This window comes from Lissotriton helveticus, chromosome 2_1 (genome assembly GCF_964261635.1).
Source record: "Lissotriton helveticus chromosome 2_1, aLisHel1.1, whole genome shotgun sequence".
In the NCBI taxonomy this organism is placed as follows: Eukaryota; Metazoa; Chordata; class Amphibia; order Caudata; family Salamandridae; genus Lissotriton; species Lissotriton helveticus.
The window spans coordinates 1,334,738,852-1,334,761,597 of NC_136059.1; positions in this window are offsets into that span (position 1 = coordinate 1,334,738,852).

The window sequence follows — 22,746 nt, forward strand, 5'->3', positions numbered from 1 at the left end:
ATAGGACATCACGCATCCTCCTTTGGCCAGCAGCAATAGAGCTACGCGGGCATCACAGGAGAGCAGTGAGCTTGGTACGTCACGGCGAATACACCATACGGGGAAGTAGCCGCCCCAGTGAGGGAAGCCACTCGAGGGGCGCTAATCAGAACAGACTTTGGCCGCAGCTGCACCAGTCGGTCAAACGCGAACACACTCGGACCTGCGCTTGGCGCCCAACAGTTAAGGGTGGGTACATGAGGAACGGACAGCAGAACAGTACCCAAACAAAAGGCGTGAGTGACTAACCTCCCCCCCCCTAAACGAGCGGTGCACCCCTCGGTGGCGAGAAGACTCCTAAGTCATAACCATGGCGGGCAGAGGATCAAAGCACAACTCCACACAAGCCAAGCTTGATAAATTTGCCTATGAAAAGCAGAATCCCCCTCTGACGGAACAACGCAAGTCTGTGGGGAAAACGGCGGAGAGCGAGGGGGCAAAGAAAGCCACGCTGGACGATGTGCTCAGCGCCCTGGCACAGGTGCAAGCGACGGTGGGGGCGACAGCGACAGAAGTAACCCTTATACGCGCGGACCTCCAAAAGATGAATGAAAGGGTGACACAAGTCGAAGTTGTGACTAAATCCTTAGTGGAAGATGTGTCTGAGCTACAAGTGGAAATGGAGAAAATGCAGGCTGACAATAAATCACTTAGAGAGAAGCTGGACGATCAGGAAGGGCGCTCCCGGCGGAACAACGTCCGAATATTAGGAGTGCCGGAGTCGGAAGCCACAGGAGCTATGGACCTCTACGTAGAGGATCTGATCAAAAATCAGCTCAATCCCGAAGGACTCTCACACTTCTTCTCAGTGGAAAGGGCCCATAGAGTGCCAGGAGGTCAGCCGAAGCCGGGGGCCCCGCCGAGGCCGATACTAGCGAGGCTCTTTAGCTATCGTGACCGTGACGCCATTTTGCAGGCGGCCAGAGTGGCGCCGGCCGTCCAAATTCAGAACCCCAAGGTATCCTTTTTCCCGGTCTATACGGCGGAAGTGTCGCGGAGAAGGAGGATATTTCTCGAGGTTAAAAAGACGCTACGAGAAAAAGAACTGCCCTACTCAATGCTGTTTCCAGCCCGACTTCGGGTAGTCGCTGACAAAAAAGTCTGGTTCTTCGACACCCCTGATGCCGCCAGGGACTGGCTCGAGGGGTGACGCACCGCAGGACCTCCGCGCAGGACGCATAGAACAAACCACGGACACCGCGACGACAGCCGGACTGGGTCGCAGACGTCAGGCAGAGGGGGCGCGGGCAGGTCACCGACACAAGAACTAACTGAGGGCGGCGGAGGGGAATAACTCGGAGCAACCAGGGCAATAATGGACGCTGTCTTTTCCTAATTGAACTAATTGCATAACAGTCGCGGTTGGGCGCTGGCCTGGGTCGCCCGGAAGAGCGCAGGGATGCCGCCTGCCAGGGGAGACGCTCTCCCCCGACACGCAAGTACTCTGGTTTTGGGATGGGTTAAGCGCTCTGCTCAGTTGGGGAGGCGGGCAGTTGAAGGTCCGTTAAGCAGGGAGGCAGGGAGGCAGGGAGGGGGGGGAGAGGGGGGGTTGTTTAGTAGTTGTTAGAAATCCACATGTAAGGTCAAGATATAATGATTTACCGTTGAGCTGCTTGAAGGTCAGGAAGAAACGATGCACTGGGGCTGGAAGGTGCGACAGGCGCACACTCGAAAACTTGACAAAACCACAAATAGGGTCTCGATGTACAAATGGTTGTTTGCACTGCTTGAGTGTCGGAGACGGGTGGTGCGCATGTGCCGCGGGGCGCGACAAACACACACTACACCACAAGATGAACTATGGCCGATTGCACGATACGTAGCGCAGAGGGTGAGGAGCCGAGGAAGCAGGGTGCACCACTCCGCATGCTGACATGGAATGTAAGAGGGCTGGGGGATAAGGTAAAGCGCGGACTGGTACTTACTGCATTGAAAAGACAAGGGCCAACCTTAGCACTTCTCCAGGAGACACACCTAATGGGAGGGGCAACCAAGGCTCTAGACAGGAGAGGTTATAAAATGGTAGTACATTCCAAATTCACCTCTGGCTCCAGAGGAACCGGCATTCTAATCAAGAAATCCTCACAATTCAAACCAATGGACACAAAGGTTGACGGACAGGGATGCTTTGCAGCACTGCAGGGACAGTGGGAGGGGCGATTCATCAATGTGGTTTCAGTGTATATCCCCCCGGCGCTTCACTCGGTCATGTTGCCGGCACTAGGTGATTTCCTCTTAACCCTACCAGAGGGAGATGTTATACTTGGGGGGGATTTCAACGCCACAATAGACACCCTACTAGACAAATTCCCAGTGGTGACCCCGACGGGAGGTCCCTCCCGCTTTCAGCGATTCCTAACCGCTATGGGTCTGGTGGATATATGGCGGCATGCGCACCCTCAAGAGCAGCAATATACCTTCCACTCCACTGTCCACAACAGGTTATCGAGGATTGACTGTTTCCTGGCACTGGGAGATGGCATACAGCACGTAGACACCGTGGACATTCACCCTAGAGGCATATCGGACCACTCACCGGTCACCCTGACAATCTCCACCCAAGAAAAATCATGTAGACTAATTTATCCCATTCAGGCCACATACCTTAAGGTCCCCAAGATCAGGAAGGCACTCAAGACGGTGACGACGCACTACTTTGCGGAGAATGCAACGTCGGTGCCATCTGCAGCAATTTTGTGGGAGGCATATAAGACGGTGCTCAGGGGCCAGGCCATAACTTCGATCACGGGTTACAAAAGGGAAACAGCGAATGAACTGGCTGGTCTGGAGTTGGCGCTGGGAGATGCAACAGCAGAACACGAAGCGCAACCCGGGCCCGACACGTCCCATGCCCTACACATCCAACAACAACTATACACGGAACATTTACGTCATCAGGTGAGGGGGCAAATTACTGACACACAGCACAGAATCTAGGATATAGGGGACAAGGCAGGTAGGATGCTGGCCTGGCTAGATAAAAAGGGGGGGAGCTCCAGAGGTATCCAACGAGTGAAAGACAGGCGAGGGGTGGTTCACACGAGCCCCGAACTGATAGTGGAGACACTTGCAGAGCACTTTGAGGAGGTGTACACACCAGGCAGGGAGGTATCTGCTGAGATGGCCAGGGCGGCACTAGAATCTATCCAAACACCAACACTACAGCCGGAGAGGTCAGCGGAGTTGGACGCTGACATAACTACGGAAGAACTACAAATGGCCATACGAGCGATAAAGCCCGGTAAGGTGCTTGGGCCAAACGGCATCCCGATAGAGTGGTACCAGGCCACGCCGGAGAGACTGAGCGAACACTTACTTGCTATGTATAAAGACTGCTTGGGAAAGGGCGAACTTCCTCATGATCAAAGAATGGTGACCATCGTCGCAATCCCTAAACCTGGGAAGCCAACGGAAGAATGCACTTCCTACCGCCCTATTTCTCTGCTTAACATGGAAGTTAAAATACTGGCCAAACTCCTGGCTACCCGGTTGATGGCGCACCTACCTGACCTTATACATCCCAATCAATCCGGGTTCATGCCACATAGAAACACAGCAATGAATTTACGCTGGGTACACAGAGTGTTGGCAAGGGCAGAATCGATCCCCGAACCGGCGGTCATATTGGCACTCGATGCGAAGATGGCTTTCGACTTGGTGGAGTGGAATTACCTATTCGAGGTCCTGACACATTTGGGTTTCGGACCCAAGTTCGTAGCGTGGGTCAGGCTGCTCTATGCTAAACCAGTGGCACATGTGGTAGCAAACGGCCACATTTCGCGAATATTCCCGTTGAAGCGAGGCACCCGCCAAGGTTGCCCTCTGTCGCCGTTGCTCTTCGCAATCGCCTTAGAACCTTTAGCAAACCTGATATGGTCTACTCCACTGCTGAAAGGGATATCCTGGGCAGAGGGGTGGGAGGACCGCCTCTCACTATACGCGGACGATATGCTGGTGTACCTAACAGATCCAGAGCGTAGTGTTTCAGCGCTCTTGGCCCTCTGTGATGAACTCGGGCGAGTCTCGGGATACACGTTGAATTGGACTAAATCGGAACTATATGTTTTGAGGGGCCCGATTCCGGCGTTAAACGCAGACTGCCCCTTAAAGGTAGCCGGCTTCTCCTTTAAATATTTGGGAGTCCATGTCACCATGGATCCGTTAGAATTTGCCCGGAAGAATTTGATGCCACCCATGGAACGGCTTAAACAGGACGTTGCATATTGGGCAGGGCTGCCCATAACGATGCTGGGTAAAGCAGCACTTTATAAGATGATGTCACTGCCCCGTTTTTATACATTCTAGAAAATACGCCATACCCGGTGGAAACAGGATACTTCAGGAAAGTATCAGCGTTGGTGGCAGGTCTTCTATGGAGTAATCATCCGGCACGCATTGCACAGGCTAAAATGCATAGGGGCTAGTACGACGGGGGGATAGCACTGCCTAATTTGAAACTGTATTACTGGGCAGTGCAGTTGAAGCCCATAAATCAGTGGCTGCATGCTCCCCAGAGTGACCCGGCATTCCAAGCGGACAGGGCGCAGTTAGGCACCAACACCTTAATGGCCCCTTTATACGACCAGCGAAAGGTACACAAACTGGTGGGACCCACGAGACTTACCGCAACACTATGGCACACAGCGCTGACAGCCCTGGGATGGAAAGGAAGAATAACCAAACTCACCTCACTGTGGGACTCTCGGGCTCTGGGAAGCCTGCAACATAGTAAGGGCTTCTCCCACTGGGATACCATTGGGATATCTACAGTAGGAGACTTATGGGAAAGAGGCAAGGTGGTCCCCTTTGATCAGCTGAGGGTGCAATACGAACTGGAAACTTGGGAATTGTTCCGATATGTCCAGGTTCGGCACGCATTACTTACGGCCATTCCCCCCGAGACGGAGGTCCCAGAGGCTTCTCCGCTTGAGGATCGCCTTCTTACGGACTTCATGCCGGAACGAGCAACTTCCCTCGTATACTGCAAGTTAATTAATAACTTGCCAGACCCCATGCTTAAACTGAAGGACAAATGGGAGGGAGACGTAGGAGCTATGGATGAGAATGAATGGAGTGCAGCACTGGCGTCGCCCAAAGAAGTCGGCATCTCTGCTAAATTCCGACTTGTACAATTAAAAATTCTACACAGGGTGTACTATACAAGAACAACGCTACACCTCATACACCGTGCACGACACCCATACTGTCTTCGTGGATGTGGTGAGGAGGGCACGTTCTTCCACACGATATGGGAATGCCCACGCATTCAGGAATACTGGAGGCGAGTGATGCGCACAGTCTCACAGACGGTGGAGACCTCCTTGGTCCCGGAGCCGTGAAAATGCTTACTAAATGTATGGGGACCCAATGATTTGTCCAGGCATGGACAGCAGTGGGTTACCTTAGGCATGATGATCGCAAAAAGGGACATAGCGCAAAAATGGGGGGCGGTAGAGGTACCGACGAAAACGCAATGGTGTATGAATATGGACAAGGTGATGATAACAGAAAGGGCGGTATATGCAGGTCGGGCTTGTCCAAGGAAATGGAACAAGATTTGGACCCCATGGAATGTATACAGGGGGGAGATTTGTGAACCCTTACCGGAGGAGGACGGACTAACATCAGATGATGACGAGGAAGACGACTAAAGGAACCTAGAAGTGGGAGCGGGGAGGGAGGTGCCACGGGTAGGGAGGGAGGGATTGAGAATCGGCGAGTAGAAGAGGATGGGACCGAAAATGCAATGCCCCAGTAGGACCAGACACACATGACCGCACACGTTCCTAGGCATTGCGGCCTCGGCCGCTGCTAGGAGAGTTAGTACTGCTTTCCTTAACAGGAACACTACCAGACACAGTTAGTGCTAATTACTTATTCTACTGATGACCTAAATGTGGTTTCTTCATTGTTATGTTGTTTAATGTTATAAAACAGAAAACCGAACCTAAATAGATCAGCATGCTACTGCGAATTATGCACCTTCATTATGTTGCGACTTAGCCAAACACCGAGCATGGTGGCCAGTAGGCGGTACTATCCTATTGATTTATACTTGTTTTAATACTGTTGCGGCCGGCCCCCTGGGTTGTAGGCCTATGGCTGTGTAAAATGATAAAGTGCAATAAAGGTTTAAAAAAAAAAAGCCATGCCATACTTTGTATGGTGCTTGCTTCAGGATGGTCCCCAGGAACTAAAAGGAAAACAGTGAGAGACTTTAATTCAGTGAAATAAACTTACATGCAGTGACCACAGCTGATGTCTGCAGTGACTTTGAGAAGATATGGATTAACAAACTTCAGCTGACAACAACCTAAGTAATGACGAAATAATATGTGAGAAGAACCAGAGAACACATACAGCAACACCTAAATAGTGTGGTGTGAAATCAGTCGTCAGAAGAAACAGGAGGCCTTTACAGTGGCAGTGATTTACACAGAAACATACGCACCAAAAGCATGCTGCCTGCAAATTATTGTGAAAAGAGTAACAGTGCAGCCATCCAGACAGAAAAATGGGGATTGTCCCGCTATATCATATACTTAGGAGCAGAATGCAAACATATAGGGGCAGATTTACAAGCCCCTTGCACCACTTTTGCATCATTTTGAACATGGGAAAAGTGATGCAAAAGTGGAGCAAGGGGCTTGTAAATCTGCCCCATAGACTCTTAGATCACCAGCGTTAGGGCAGAATGAAAATTTAATGTTAATAAGGATGAAGACTGAACACAAGGAAAAGAAAATTACATCACAGGAGCACAATAAAAACAAAGTGAAGTGTGATGACCTGGCAAAAAATACACTGTTAGCAAGGAACCAAGTAGGAGTGTGATAACCAAGGGTTGAATAGAGACAGTTATAACCTGACCATCACAAGATTAAACTCGAATAGTGACAGAGTGACAATTCAGATGAATATGGGGAGCACTGATCACGTGCCAAACCGATTGCAGAATATAAACATTCTGATAATGTAAAAAGCAGTTGGCAGACCCAGAAGAGTGATATTGTGACAATCCAGGGAAAGAAGAACGTTGTGCTAGTGTGACTATCCTGGTGACAAAAAGAGTCAGAAGACCTGTTTTCCAGCACAGGGCTACATTTCTAACCCTGTGCAAAAACAGTCAAATTGATTTAATGCGATAATCACTGCAGAGCCTGATATTTATCTGGGTAATCGTGGGGATAGAATCTGATACATGCAGGACCAGGTGCAGAAAGCACGTAATTCCCAATGTTCTGAGTGTGAATATGGCCAATGAGGTTTTAAATGCTTTTGGAAAATATTGCATCCTAGGGAAATGTTGTGTACCGAGTATGGCTTCTCCCTCTCTGTGCCCATTCACAATCCAGAGAAGCAATAGGCATATGGTGAACATATTGCAACCACATAGCAGAACAGCACTACGAAGGGGTGAATCTAATATCTGCATATATTCATTCTAAATGAGTGGTTATGGAAGGCAATGAGTTAAGAGCCATGTGTGACATTCATTAGCAAATAATCCTTACTGAAACAAGAGCACATTTCCACTGTACCAAGTCAAAGGTTTGTTCAGTTGAAGCTGAAATAGCAGTTGGGAAAAAAGAAATATATGTAAGTAAAAGTGAACAGCAGGCAACATTTCAAATGTCAGGCTTACATATCAAGCACTAGAAGAAGTAGAGTCACACAATTCAAAGTGTGCAAAATCTGTTTGTTGGCTCAGCCTTTCCTGGGAATTGAATTCAATGTCATCAGTTGTTCATGTGCCCTTGATGTAACTCTTACATCCTTATATCTGGTTGTAATTTTAGGTTTATATATTTTGGTTTCCTTTCTTATATACCGATAGGCCGCCACACCACTTGTTTGCAGAAGATCTATTTATTACAGAGCTTCAGCCTTTAAGCATTTGGCTGTCAGATGCAGCCTTGATCACATAGGGGATGGCCGACATTGTTCAGAGATAAAAAGTGCATACCTTCTCTAAAATTACATACATATAGAAAAATACTCCTTTATTATATTCAAGACCAACATGAATATAACACTTCATAATTCATCTAAGCGAAATTATAATTTGTGATATCATCTTCCTTAAAAACACATTAAAACACTTCTGCATGATATCTGGTATATACAGGCTGAAATATAAGTATTCTGTTTAAGAAAATAAGGATGTCTCACCTAACAGAAATACGTATCAATTAATCTATTAACAACATAATATCACCAACTCTTTTAAATGTTCCTCACTGTGAAATTCTCACATAGTAGGATTCAATTATGCAATATTTAAAACATTAATTTTAGCTGCAACATATGGTTGGACCAGAGATGTAACATTTTCTTTCAAATTAATTGCTGTGAAATGCCCTGTTCAGCCCTACTCATCATACAAACAATGCAATGCCCAAATAGGCTAATCTAACCACCATGTACCCTGACTAATACCTGCTTCTAAAACAAAAGCAGAGAGAGTGTTTGGTGTTTATAAATGTGGTTTGCCGTCTCTTATGTATTGACGCCACCTGGGTTCCTTGTTTCAAGCTCAATAGTTTACAAGAATTGGTGATACTGTGTTGTTCAAATAAGACACAATTGAAATAAAAGACGTTGCAGAAATGGGAAGTGTAATAATCATGAGGACTTTGGATACATTGAAGAAGTATTTTTTCTATGTTTATGGAATTTTCAGCAGAAAAAGGAAGGATTCCCTTGACCCAATTTTTTAAGTACACCAATTACAGATATCAAACATTGAATATTATATCCAATACTTAGTCACAGTTTTTTGTATTAAAAAATACATATTTATGTTCAGAATCCATTATGCAGAATATAAAATCACATGAAAACTGACAAATGATACACATGAAAATAATTCCTTACTCCATGTTAAAAAACAAACATAACATATATTTCACCAAAATTGGTAAATGGACAGTTTACAATTATGACCAGCATAAAAGAGACAGACAAATGTAAGACCCAACCCTTGTCAGTTACAACTGCACATTCAATTGGACTCAAAGACACAAAGTTACTACATTGATTCAATCAATATTATGCATATTCGTGCCAGTCCTTGAATTGTGCTTTATCAACAGCGTCGAGGCGGTTCGATGGCTCCAATAATTTCATACCATCTTTATCAAGACAACGTATTTTCTGTCTCTGTAGTTATAACTAAGCATGGGCGGATTTTGCGGATCCACGATTCACGGATTTGCGTATTCACGGATCGTGGATCCGCAAAATCCGCGTATTTGCAGATTAGCGGATTTGAGGATTTGGGGCGGGGCTTCCATGCGAGTGCACATGCCTCTTGTGTGTATAAAAGGTCAGAGACCGATCAGAGCAGCGGATGAAGATACAGAAGCTCCTGGCCACAGGAACAGCACGAGGATTGCGCTCGTGAAAGTCAAGGATGCAAAGGCCTCTGTCCAGCATCACAGCTGATTAGCGATGGTATATTTGGGAAGAGGGCACAGCTGCCCAGCCTTGACAACGCTCACGATTGTTTTTTGGGACGATGAATGAGTCACTGAATTTAAGCTTCAACTAGGGCACATGCTTAAATGATATCTGCAAGTGCTTCCGGTTGAGGTTTAATTTTTTGTGCCAGGACCATCGTGCCAGAATGAACCCTGCCCTTCATATTTATTCAAGAAGACGCCACCGTTTTGTGCCATACCTCGTTGGGTAAATGTATAGTGCTTTCACTACACTACAGCTGCCTAAAGTGCCAGAGAGTTGTCTACAGCGACCAGGTGTGTGTTACTATGCAATCGCGCCGAAGGGCGCAGGGGTCCCTTGAGTGAGCTATAAAAGCTCCTGGCCACAGGAACAGCACGAGGATTGCGCTCGTGAGAGTCAAGGATGCAAAGGCCTCTGTCCAGCATCACAGCCGATTTTCGATGGTATATTTGGGAAGAGGGCACAGCTGCCTGGCCTGTTAACTATTTTACGATGGCGCCGGCAAGCTGCCAGTGCCATCCTAAAATAGTTACTAAATTAGCTTCAACAGGAAGCTCGAATAGATAAAATAAAGCAGATGCACGAGCGCCTGCTTTATTTTATCTATTAGTGCTTCCTGTTGAAGCTAATTTAGTAACTATTTTAGGATGGCGCTGGCAGCTTGCCGGCGCCATCGTAAAATAGTTACAACAACAGGCCAGCAAGGCTTGAACTTTTGCCCTCGGAATCCGCCGCTCGCGGATTTGCGAATTCGCGGTAAATTCGCGAGAGTTCGCGGATCGCGGATTTACCGAAAATTCGCAAAATCCGCGAGCGTAACGGATTTTGCGCTCATGCTTAGTTATAACAATTGTATTTCCTTTGCCCCTAAGTGAAACAAATATTTATAATCAGTGATCTCAGCTATATACATATTCTTTTTCAGAGCAATTTAACAACTGGACTAGTTGACAATAAGTCCCCCCGCCTTATTCATGGTATAACGGCATGTGGCGCCTTACCTTTAAAATAGTCCCCCACTTGCTTAATGTTGTGGGCTTCGGACGTAAATATTTTTCAGCTACCCTGTGCTTTAGTTCACTGCAAAAAGTCAAGAGCGCATTGCCATTACAAAGTTGCCCAGGGAATTAAGCCTATTAGCCTCTCCCTGCTACACTGAATCAAGATGCAGCTTCCTCATGTGATCAAGGTTGATTCTGACAACTGAAGAGCTTCATGGCAGAAGCTCTGTAATTAAGTGATTTTTGGCAAACCAATGTTGTGAACAGCCTTTCTGATGTATCAGTAAGAAAACCACAATTTGAAAGAGGTTTCTGTCGATGCCCCATTCGGTTTGGAGTATGGCCAGCTACAACCAAAACTGTGTGCATTTTGATACATTTTCTTGCTTACCTAAACAGCCTTTAAGTCAAACCTCCTCATCTGTTGGTCTATTGTGTCAATATCATTCACATTCTCTTCTGCCCTCCACAGCATTCATCATGGGACAAATCAGCCTTAGGCTAACTTCACTGTGCGTGATGGCATTCTGCTTTTCCACAAGGAGCACATCCACAAACAAAGTATTTTTCTTTTGTTCCAGGGACTACTATGGGAATTTGGGCTTTTTGAGTACCTGGCATCTCCTCCCACAGTAAAGGCTTACAAAAACCATGACAAAAACCAAGCGTGGATAAAGCCTAAAAGCTAGCAGCCAACAACAGGCTTAATAGCTTTGTCAATGCTTGTTTGAAATGCAAAAAATTCTTGTTTAAATTGGGTGTTCAATGGCTTATGCTTTGGGGACTCACCTTCCAAATAAGTTATCAGCGGGGGATCTTCATCCTGATGAGCCTCGCTAAAAACGGGTAGTTTGCAGGAATCAGGCGCTGCGCTCAAGAAGAGCCAAGACCAAGGTTCCCCTTTCGACATCCCAGCGAGGATATGAAGAAATAAACTGAAAACCCACAACAAAGAATTCAGCAAGTGAATACTCTCTGGCCTTTAAAGCATCTGGAAATGCTACCTTGTTTTCTATACCGTACTTACTGTACTTAATACCACATTTTGGCTGTTCCTGTGTGATGTAAGTAGTATGTCTTACTGATAACCAATTGACTGGTAATAAAACCATCAAGTTCAAAAGGATAAAAGCTGAGTTGAATTCAAGCTCTCCATGGGCATGTTTGCATAGAAATGCCAGCAGAGAACTTGAGAAGAGGGATCTGGTGGAATATGGTGGAGGTGGAATGTGATACTCATAAGCAATCTTATGAAGAGGCTGTGTATTGGAATTCCTTTAGCTGTTTAGATACAAAAGAAAGAAGACATGTCATACTCAGTCCATAAAATACTGAGCAACATTTGCCAAAGGAAGACATATGGCTGACACACACACTTATGGTGATGGGTAGTATTTCAATGAGACACTAGAGGTCATGAGGATGCGTTAATGTCCCTGCAGATACTGGCAAAGGCATCCCAACAACTAAGGGTGCTGCTAGGGGTGTACAGTGCCTCAATTGTCTGTGCTACAATGCTCCACCTCCCTACCCTAGAGATTGCTGTCAAGGAATGACAGCTGCAGGAGGAGCTACCTAAGCTGTCATGCACTGGTCCTGCTGCAGCTGTCATTGAGTGACAGAAGACTTCAGTGGGACAAGAGAGGATGCAACTGGAGCCGTGGACATGACCTACATCTTAAATGGACCATGGTAAAGGGGAATCATTCTGCAACAGCGGATATCCCTGAAGAACGAGGACACCAGAACATGTTCTTGCATATCCATTTTCTAATAATGTTAATCACCTGGGAGGCAGGAAATAATGAGTACATAATTGCCTGTTCTGTTCTGCTCAGGACACTTTACATGAGTGACGAAGAAATATACTATGATACCATCTGCCCAGGTTACTTGCACTTTATCGACATATTCATTGGAAAGTTGAGTGTGGAGTGCTAATTGGAGCTCTAGAAATGTTGTCCTCAATTACAGGTTCTCACCACCAGATGCAAATCGTCTTCCTGACCATGGAGTCAGTCAAAATAATTATTTTCACTTACCTTCATTGAGTAGGCCTCCCTGCGTATCAGTTCCATATGTCAAGTGAGGGCCAATAACTAGCAATTTAGTCTGGATCTGAAGTCCGAAATAATGAACCAGAAACTTTCCAGAGACAAATATCATAACTAAAAGTAACTCCATAGAGAAATAAAATACATCCATGTTGCGGCTGACTAAAGTAAAAGCGTATAAATAGGTACCATACCCAGAAAGGTCTGATCACCATAACAGAGATAGGTGACTCCAAGGTGGAAACCTGAGACAGTTAGCACATTTGATATTTGATATTTGATATTTATGGGGTTTTATAAAGCGCGAACATTCGCTTCCAGGGGAGCATCTTGGCGCTGAAGGGATGCATTGCATTTAAGGGATGAGGGTAATAACCAGTCGAAGAGCTGAAACCAACAGAAAGTAGCTTAAATGCTGGCAAACTACAATTAGTATACAGTGAACCAGGCGGAGGACCCTCCCATATCACCTATCACATTATCTTTAATCGACTGGGGGAGGCATCTATGCTGGTCTCAGATAGAAGCCATGGCTTTTATTTGTATCCTATTTAGAACTTGACACCAGGAGATACTAACCTGCTTAGACCCCTAGCCTCTGGTGAAGAGACGCCAAGCTCATTTATTTACATCGCCCAGTCGGTCGCTGACTTGTTTACGGTGCCCATATCCAGCACTGCCCCAGAACACCCGAAATGGTTTGATGCTGAGTGTTCACGGGCCATTGGCCTCCTGAAGCAAGCTCTTAAGCAGCCCTCCCTGACATAGAGTATGGGTGGCAAATTGCTGTAGTAATTACAAGGGGGCACTGAAAGAACGGATGCGTCTAATAGGAAGACAGGCATGGGACAAATTAGCCCAGGTGACTGAGCTGGGTGATAGTAAACTCTTTTGGCCGATCATAAATAGACCCTGTTTTGCGGAGACATCAAGGCCTGTGCTATGCCAACACATTACCCCGGAATAATGGGTTGATCACTTTGAGAGGATGTACAACTTTGTATATATTGAATAGCCCCTTAATGAGGTAGAACCCGGCCCGGGTGATACATCAAGTGCTTGCTCTTTGGAGAAAGTATGCCTGGGCATCAAGGGATTGTCCTGGATTAAGGTGCCTGGACGCAATTGGATCCCTCCAGATCTTTTCCGGCACAACATAGACGTGTGGGCCCCAGTTTTGACCAGGGTGTTAAATGCAGCAGCAAGTAAAGGAATGGCACCTTCTTGGCCAACTGCCATCATTATACTGATTTTCAAGAAGGGGGATAAGGATAACCCTTACTGCTATCACCCCATATTCCTCATTGACTCCACAGTTAAGGGTCTGGGTCGAGTTTTACTGACTAGGCATTATGCTGGGGCCCACACAAACAGAATAATCTCTGAGGAGCAGTTTGGTTTAAGTTTGGGAAACTCAACCACTGCTAAATGTCTCAACCTCTATTTAATAGTGACTAAATACATGGTAGCTCAACCTGGTGCCCTTTTTGGCTTCATGGACCTTACGCCCAACTTTGACCAGGTTAACCCGCAAGAAATTGTGAAATCTACTTAGTTTCTTGGGAGTCGAGCCCATTATCGGAACTTTACTAATGAACCTTCATGCCCACACTACAGCAGCAGTCAGTCACGTATTCACAGAGAGTGGGCCTCACAGAATATGTTAACTGCAGTGGGGGGGGGTCCACCAAGGTTGAATTCTTGACCCTTTTTTATTTACTATCTATATTAATGGTTTTGAAGCCTCCCTGTCCTCATTACAGCCTAATTGTCCGCCAGTGGCAGGAAAGCAGTCAGTTCTTTTATGCGCTGACAATGCGGTACTGAAGGCCCGCATACCAATGGGCCTCCAAGTCTTTATCAATGGGTTTGTTTCTTTTATGGACGGGCTGGACCTGTAGGCCAACTTCACAAAATCGTACATTTTGGAAGTTGGCTCTCTGGCAACTTGATTTAAAACCTTTAAGGCAGGTGTTCACACCTTAGCGAAGGTCACCGCTTTTTCTTAACTGGGAACTTTTTATTTGACGCAAAACTCTACTGCAAACAACTGATGGAGGGAAAGTTGTGTGACATGCACAAAGCTATGGGAGCTATTGCCAACTATGTCCACAGATTGGGTTCTTGGTTGCCTGATGAGATTTTAAAGTTATACCAGTCTATATGTGTCTTCAAGGTCTTGTACAGTAGAGAGGTTTGGGGGTGTACAGTGGCCAACAAGTTACAGGTCGCTCAAAATAAGTTTTTGAGACAAATTTTGAAGTTCCCACTCGTTTACCGTACAGGAAAAATTAGGAGTTAATTAAATAGCGGATTTGCTTGCAGTCAAGCCCTTGTTGTGTTGGGTGAAGATATGGTCTAGCAGAGCTCAAAAAATCATAAAACTTTTACTAGAACTACAGGTCTAGTAACTTTAATAATCTACTCAACATAACTGTAATGTACTTCACCCGGGAACTGGTCTCAAATTGTGTGACCCTGGGCAAATATTTTGTCTTAAGGAGCCACCTTTTCAGTTATTATCACATAAGAGAGCAGCTTCAAAAATGCGAGTTCACTTTTTCTGATGTACAAAAAAAACTTTTTATTTACTAGACTAAGGGCCAGATGTAGGTAGGGTTTTACCGGTCGGTAACGGCCGAATTCGGCCGTTACCGACCGGTATTTGGCATTTGATATGTAGGGGCAGGTAAACAGGGAAAATCGGTAATTTTACCGATTCGGTAAATATACCGGTCGGTAAATTTACCGACCGGTATATTTACAGAATCGGTAAAATTGATATGTAGGTGGGACTCTTCTGAGTCCCACAAGGCCTACAAAATCGGTATTTTACCATCAAATTGTATTTGATGTTAAAATACCGATTCAGGTGTGCATGCACATGTGTGCATGCACACCTGTGCCATATGACAGGCAGACCTGCCCTTAGGGCAGGTATGCCTGCCATATGGCCCCCGAACCTTTTGTGGGGGTGCTAGAGGGTGTCAAAGTGACACCCCCTGCACCCTTGTCAAAATCGGTATTTACCGAATCGGTAAATACCGACCGGTAATGCCCCATTCATTCCTATGGGCTTCAAAGCCCATAGGAATGAATGGAGCATTACCGGTCGGTATTTACCGAATCGGTAAATACCGATTCTTAACGATTCGGTAACTGGAACATCTGGATGTTCCTACATACCCCCACTTCTTATTTACCGATTCTTAATTACCGAATCGGTAAAATTCGGTAATTAAGAATCGGTAAATAAGTTTTACCTACATCTGGCCCCAGATGTCCTATTACAGCGAGTTCATATGGGGATCCAGGGCAACATCCTTTAGCGGATTATTAACACTGTTTGTGAACAGACCATAGGTTGTGTATACTGTACAGTTCTCTGTAAAAAAAACGTAGTACTATCATATTGTTCTACAATTTGCACACAATCAAGTCTCCTTAAGCCTTAAGACGGGTACAACAAGAGGCACTTAATATGGGCCTTCAGTGAGGCACTATACTCTATAACATGAGTTTTCATATATCAAGTAAAGATGAAGTAACAATGTGAGAAAGTGCCATCTTTCTTGCATTGGTATGCCCTCACTTTTTTCTGAACTGCTGATGTGCTTTGACTGAGTGTGCCCTGGGCTCCTGCCAACCAGGTACCCAGGTCCTGTGTTCCTTCCCTAAAAACTGTGTTGAAACAAAACCCAATTGGCATCTCTGGTCACCTATCAGTTCCTAGTAAATGGTACCCTAGGTCCCCAGGGCATGGTGACCAGAGAAGACCCCTAAGGACTGCAGCACCTATTGTGCCAGCCTTAGGTGCCCTGTACCTTGGTACCCACACACTGCCTTTGCAGGGTGAGTGCCTAGGTACAGAACTAAACAAAGACTCGACATGGCACACATCCCTGTGTGCCATGCCCACAGACTCACTGCCCTGGCATACATCAGTCACCCCTCTAGCTGGGTGCCCTATGTCAGTGGTGTGGGCACAGGTGCATCAGCCATGTGCCCCTACAGTACTCAGGGCCATTCCTGGGCACTGTAAGTGCAGTGATGCCATTAACACCCAGATTCATGAAGGTGCCATTCTGCGAATAGCAATTTGCGAGAAATTGCGATTCGCAATTTGGAATTCGCAGAATGGCATTCATATAGAAATGCGGTTGAAAAAAGCGAATCGCAACCGGCCGCAATTGCTGATTGCGATTTTCTACAATCGCTTAAATTTCGCAGAATCTGCATTTTTCCATGTAGCAATTTCGATCTCGCAAATAGCGAAATCGCTATTTGCGATCTCGCTAACTGCGAGATCGCAAAAACGGGAAGTCGCATTTCGAGCCAATTGATGACATCACAACCAGGAAGTAGGCTTTTCCCACCCACAAACAGAACACATAGCCAGAGAGTGGAAGCAGCATTCTGAGGAGCTCCAAACCTTTGACTGTGCAGCACCCCAGCAGGACACAAATCCTCAACATGTCCCAGGATGCAGCAGGGAGCAGTGGGCAGGAGAGGAAGCGAAAACTCAAGTTCTCAGAACTAGAACTGGAGCATTTGATTGAGGGGGTCACCAAGGACCATGCACGCCTCTTCGGCAAAGACTCCCGGAGGGTTCCAGAGGCAGACAAGCGCAGGATCTGGCAGCGCATCCGCGCTAAAGTAAATTCGGTCGGGGTGACCCAGCGGTCAATTGATGACCTCAAAAAGTGCTGGTACGACCTTAGAGGTCGTTCAAAGGAGCGTATTACCGAGAGGCTTGGGGAGCGACTGGCCACCGGTGGAGGGGAACCTATAGCTAAGCATGGGCGGATTTTGCGGATCCACGATTCACGGATTTGCGTATTTACGGATCGTGGATCCACAAAATCCGCGGATCAGCGGATTTGTGGGTCGGCGGATTTGGGGCGGGGCTTCCATGCCAGGACCATCGTGCCAGAATGAACCCTGCCCTTCATATTTATTCAAGAAGACGCCACCGTTTTGTGCCATACCTCTACTCAACTGGAGTACTTTCTACTGGATAATCAGTCAGTGCTGCTACCTCGTTGGGTAAATGTATAGTGCTTTTACTAGACTACAGCTGCCTAAAGTGCCAGAGAGTTGTCTACAGCGACCAGGTGTGTGTTACTATGCAATCGCGCCGAAGGGCGCAGGGGTCCCGTGAGTGAGCTATCATAGTGGGTAAATGGCGGGAAGACGGTGCACACCACGTTTGTGTGGGCGGGGCCAAACGGACGGGGCTTCCATGCGAGTGCACATGCCTCTTGTGTGCATTAAAGGTCAGAGACCGATCAGAGCAGCAGATGAAGATACAGAAGCTCCTGGCCACAGGAACAGCACGAGGATTGCGCTCGTGAAAGTCATTGGATGCAAAGGCCTCTGTCCAGCATCACAGCTGATTTTCGATGGTATATTTGGGAAGAGGGCACCGCTGCCCAGCCTTGACAACGCTCACGATTGATTTTTGGGCCGATGAATGAGTCACTGAATTTAAGCTACAACTAGGGCACATGCTTACTTGATATCTGTAAGTGCTTCCGGTTGATGTTTAATTTTTGTGCCAGGACCGTCGTGCCAGAATGAACCCTGCCCTTCATATTTATTCAAGAAGACGCCACCGTTTTGTGCCTGTTGTAACTATTTTACGATGGCGCCGGCAAGCTGCCAGCGCCATCCTAAAATAGTTACTAAATTAGCTTCAACAGGAAGCTCTAATAGATAAAATAAAGCAGGCGCTCGAGCACCTGCTTTATTTTATCTATTAGAGCTTCCTGTTGAAGCTAATTTAGTAACTATTTTAGGATGGCGCTGGCAGCTTGCCGGCGCCATCGTAAAATAGTTACAACAGGCCTGCAAGGCTTGAACTTTTGCCCCCAGAATCCACCGCTCGCGGATTTGCGAATTTGCGGTAAATTCGCGGGAGTTCGCGGATCGCGAATTTACCGAAAATTCGCAAAATCCGCGAGCGTAACGGATTTTGCGCTCATACTTACCTATAGCCACACCAAACACTCCATTGGAGGATCTCTTAGAGGACACCATTGCACCAGAAGCCTGCGTGGGGGTGATCCAGCTGGAATCGTCCCGACCCAGCCAACAATCAGACCGTAAGGGCCATGCGACTGCGACCCTGTCCCCCAACAATGCCCATGACTCCTGAGCTAGCAATATGACATCCCCAACAATGCAGGCCATGCACACCTGAAATGCCCCATTGCATTGTGGTAGTTGTAGTGAAATCATATATCCCCAGTTAGCTCAACACAGCCAGACCTGCCAAATCACAGTAATTCCAAAAGCCAGTCAGGGTAAGCAAGCCTGCTTGCATGTATCAACATCGCATGTGCAAGATACATAACATTAATCATGCACCCTTTCACATTACAGGTGCTGTTGAGCAACCCAGCACAGATAGCGAGGCCCTGCACATCGCTGAGACCCAGGAGGACACTGAGGGTGAGGGCCAGTCCAACCAACGACCCGGTCCATCACAGCCACCTGCAGTGCTTCCACCACCACCACCAACCCGTGTGGACAGGGCCACCCCTGCAGCCACAGGTGTCCAGCCAACACCCCAACAGACACCCACAGCAGTGGTACAGGCCCCACCACCAACGCCTAGGAGGCAGACGAGGTGCACAGCTGGAGCACGAACACACTCCAGCGCACTGAGGCGCCAGCAGCGTCAGGCCTCAACAGGCACGGGCAGGGCACTCCTACTTCTAGATCCTGGACTGGCCATTGAACGCCGCATGCTGGCGGTGCACCGTACCCAGGCGCGTCACCTGGCAGCTGGTACAGTGTTGCCAGGATGTGACCAGGTCACTAGACCTGCTGACAGCAGCAGTGCTGGGCAGCCAGCCCACTGCCCATGGAGAACCAGGGGGGCCTGACGATGTGAGCGAGGTAGCGTCGACAAACAGCAGCGCATTCTTGCCGCCTGTGCCTGTACGTCGCCGCAGCAGCAGGCCCACAGCATCAACTCGGGCCGACACCGTCCCTCAGGACCCAGAGAGACGACTTGGTGCGTCTCGTCGCAACCGACAGTGAGAACTTGGACACTATCGGGGAGGCCATGCTAGACACCCCTGCAAGCCCTCTACTCCTGCATGGGGAGGTATGAAGTAATACTCTCTTCATCTGAGACCAAAGTTACAAGAGGCCAATTTATTGTGCATTAACAATAAAGATTAATGGTCTGACTTGAATCAAACTCATGTCATTATTTCATTAGTCATGCATGAGTGCAGTGTCTTGTGAGGGGAATTGGTGCACTAGAAACAGTTATTAGTGATGTGGTTGCGGCGCCTGTGTCCTTCTGCAGGATTTTCTCCGCGTGCATGACGCACATGTGGAGGTGGGCGGTTGTCCCCTTCTGACTCACTGCCAGATATCTCCACTGGTATCCTGCGCTTGGTAGCAATGTTGTGGAGTATTGCACACACGGCCACGATGTGGCAGCAGACCACAGGTGTGTATTTGATGGTCCCACCAGTCTTGTGCAGTATGCGGAAACGGCTCTTCAATAGGCCAAATGTCCTCTCAATGCAATTTCTTGTGCGTATGTGTGCAGCATTGTAACGCCTTTGCTGTGGTGTGGCAGGGTTGAGATATGGGGTGAGGAGGTACTCACGTAGACCGTAGGCGCTGTCACCTGAAGGTAAGAAGCACAGGGTGAGTGCCTGTTCTGCGCATATACATGATCACAGTGTAGTATTTGGGGGCATGTGTACTTACCTAGTAGGTGTCCTTCGCCAAAGTCTCCCCTGGCCAGTCGTGTGTGCATGCCGCTGTGCCGGAAGATGAAGGAGTCATGTGTTCTCCCCGGATATTGTGCCACTATGTCCGTGATGATAGTCTTGGCGTTGCACACCATCTGGATATTGAGGGAGTGGTAGGACTTGCGGTTGCGGTACATGTATTCCGTTTGTGCTGGTGGGCAGATGTGGATGTGGGTACAGTCAATGCATCCAATTACATGTGGGAATTGTGCAATGTTGTAGAATTTCAGCTTGGTGTCATTCAAGTCCTGTTGGGTAGTGGGGAATGAGATGTAGTGGTGTAGCCGGGTCAGCATTGCATCCAGGAAACTCCTTAGGCAGCGGGACATGGTGGGCTGCGATATCCCCCCTGCAACAGTGACTATCCCCTGGAAGCTTCCGGAGGCCAGTAGGTGCAGGCTGCACAATACCTGCACATGGGTGGGCACGGCATTGGTCCTCCTTGTTGTGTGCTGCATCAGGGGGTCTAGGTCCCGAATCAGCTTGATGATCATTGCCCCATTCAGGCGGTACTTCGAATAAATTTGCTCATCAGTTTGGCCCAGGAGGGTGATCCGCTGGCGGAATATTCGCTCCTGGATCCTGTGTCTGTTCTGTGCTGCTCGCTGTAGCCTTCGCCGCCTGACCACCATGTAGAGTCCTGGCATTTTGAGTGTCCTCATGCTCCAGCTGCGTCCCCTTAAGTGTGTTTGGTCAGAGCTGCACCTGTTGGTAGTTTTGTAAAGTTAATTATTATTATTTTTTTTTCCTTAATGGTTACCACCTGGTTTTGGTTCTCCTTAAATTGCTCCTCGCAAATAGCGCTTTTTGCGATTTTTCTTGAATAGCGATAGCGAATATTTAGCGAAATCGCAAATTGATTTGCAGAATCCATGGTATCTCGCATATTCCGATTCGCTAATGGGCTTCTTCCAGGATTCTGCGAATTTATTTGCGATTTCACAAAATTTATTTAGCGATTTCGCATTCTTTGAGTTTTCACTTTCAAGAATTCTTTTTCTTCAAATTGAGCTCGCAATTGCGAATTCGCAGCCATTGAGAGCGCAATTTGGCTTCATGAATCTATCTATAAGAGTATAAGGTGCTGGGAGGTTGTCATTACGAGCTCCACAGCACCATAATGGCTACACTGAAGACTGACAAGTTTGGTACCAAACGTCTCAGCACATTAAACCCACACTGATGCCAGTGAGAGATTTAATGTAAAATGCACCAGAGGGCATCTTAGAGATGCCCCCCTGAAAACCTAACCTACAATCCACGTCTGGCTGAGTGGCTGCAGAGGCTGCCACACAGCAGACATGTTGCTGCACCCCTGGGTAGGAGAGCCCCGCTCTCCTGGGCCTGCAACAATGCACATCCTGGGCGAGGTGCTAGGTCTCCTCCCCCAGGATGGGCAGGGGGAAGCTTCAAAGGCATACCGCCTCTGTGCGCTTCTACAGACCATTTGCTGTACCCAGCAACCAGCCCCCAACCGTCCCTACCCTGCTCTGGCGGGAAGACTGGTGGGAAAAACTATGTCAGGAAGGGGGGGTGCCAGCCTGTGCCAACCCCACCCCTCAGGTGGGGGAGGCGAGGTGAAGCACGACCCCGGGCCCCGGCCATCTTGTAGATGGGGAGCCCTGCCCAATCCCAGATAGGTTCCTACCCCCCTCCCACAGGAGAGAAAGAGTCTAGGGGGTGTACTCACCCCAGGACGGGACCCATTGGTCCCTGTCCTTACCCTACCTGTAACGCCCCTAAATTTAGTATTTAGGAGCTCCCTGAACCTTCCTTCCTCAGATCCCGATATTAAAAAGAAGAATGAAGATCAAGAAGAAGACCCGCCGCGCAGCTGCTAACAACAGGACAACAACAACTGACTTGGCCCCAGCCCTACCGACCTGTTGATCCTGGAACCTGCTCCTGCCTAATCCGGGCGACTTCCACGGACAGCAACCTTGGGACACCCATAGGACCTGCCTGCCTTGACCCTCTCAAATATTGGGACTCCCATCAGCAGAGGCTCTGCTGCAACAACCCACCTGGTGCTCACCAGAAAGTACCGGACCAGCCCACTCTGCACCAGCCGAGCCCGGGCCGGGCCAACCCGAACCAAGACCACGAGGACGTCCCCCCAGCGACTGGGACCCGAAGTCCAGTGCCCAAAGACCCTCCTCAACTAACCGGATGACGCCTGCAGAATCAGAACCAGGGGCCACCCTAACCGCGACCAGCCGAGGGTAAGTTTTTCTGACCCCCAAAGATACCCCTGCACCCAGCGCCCCGCGGCCCCCTGTGCCTCCCTGTGGGGTACCTACCTGTGCTCCAGCATCCCAACTTACCTCTTGAAGTGCTGGTCGCCCATGGATAGTCTCCGTCCCCAAGCCTGCAGCCTTTGTTCCCTCTTCAAGATCCTCTTTGGATGAC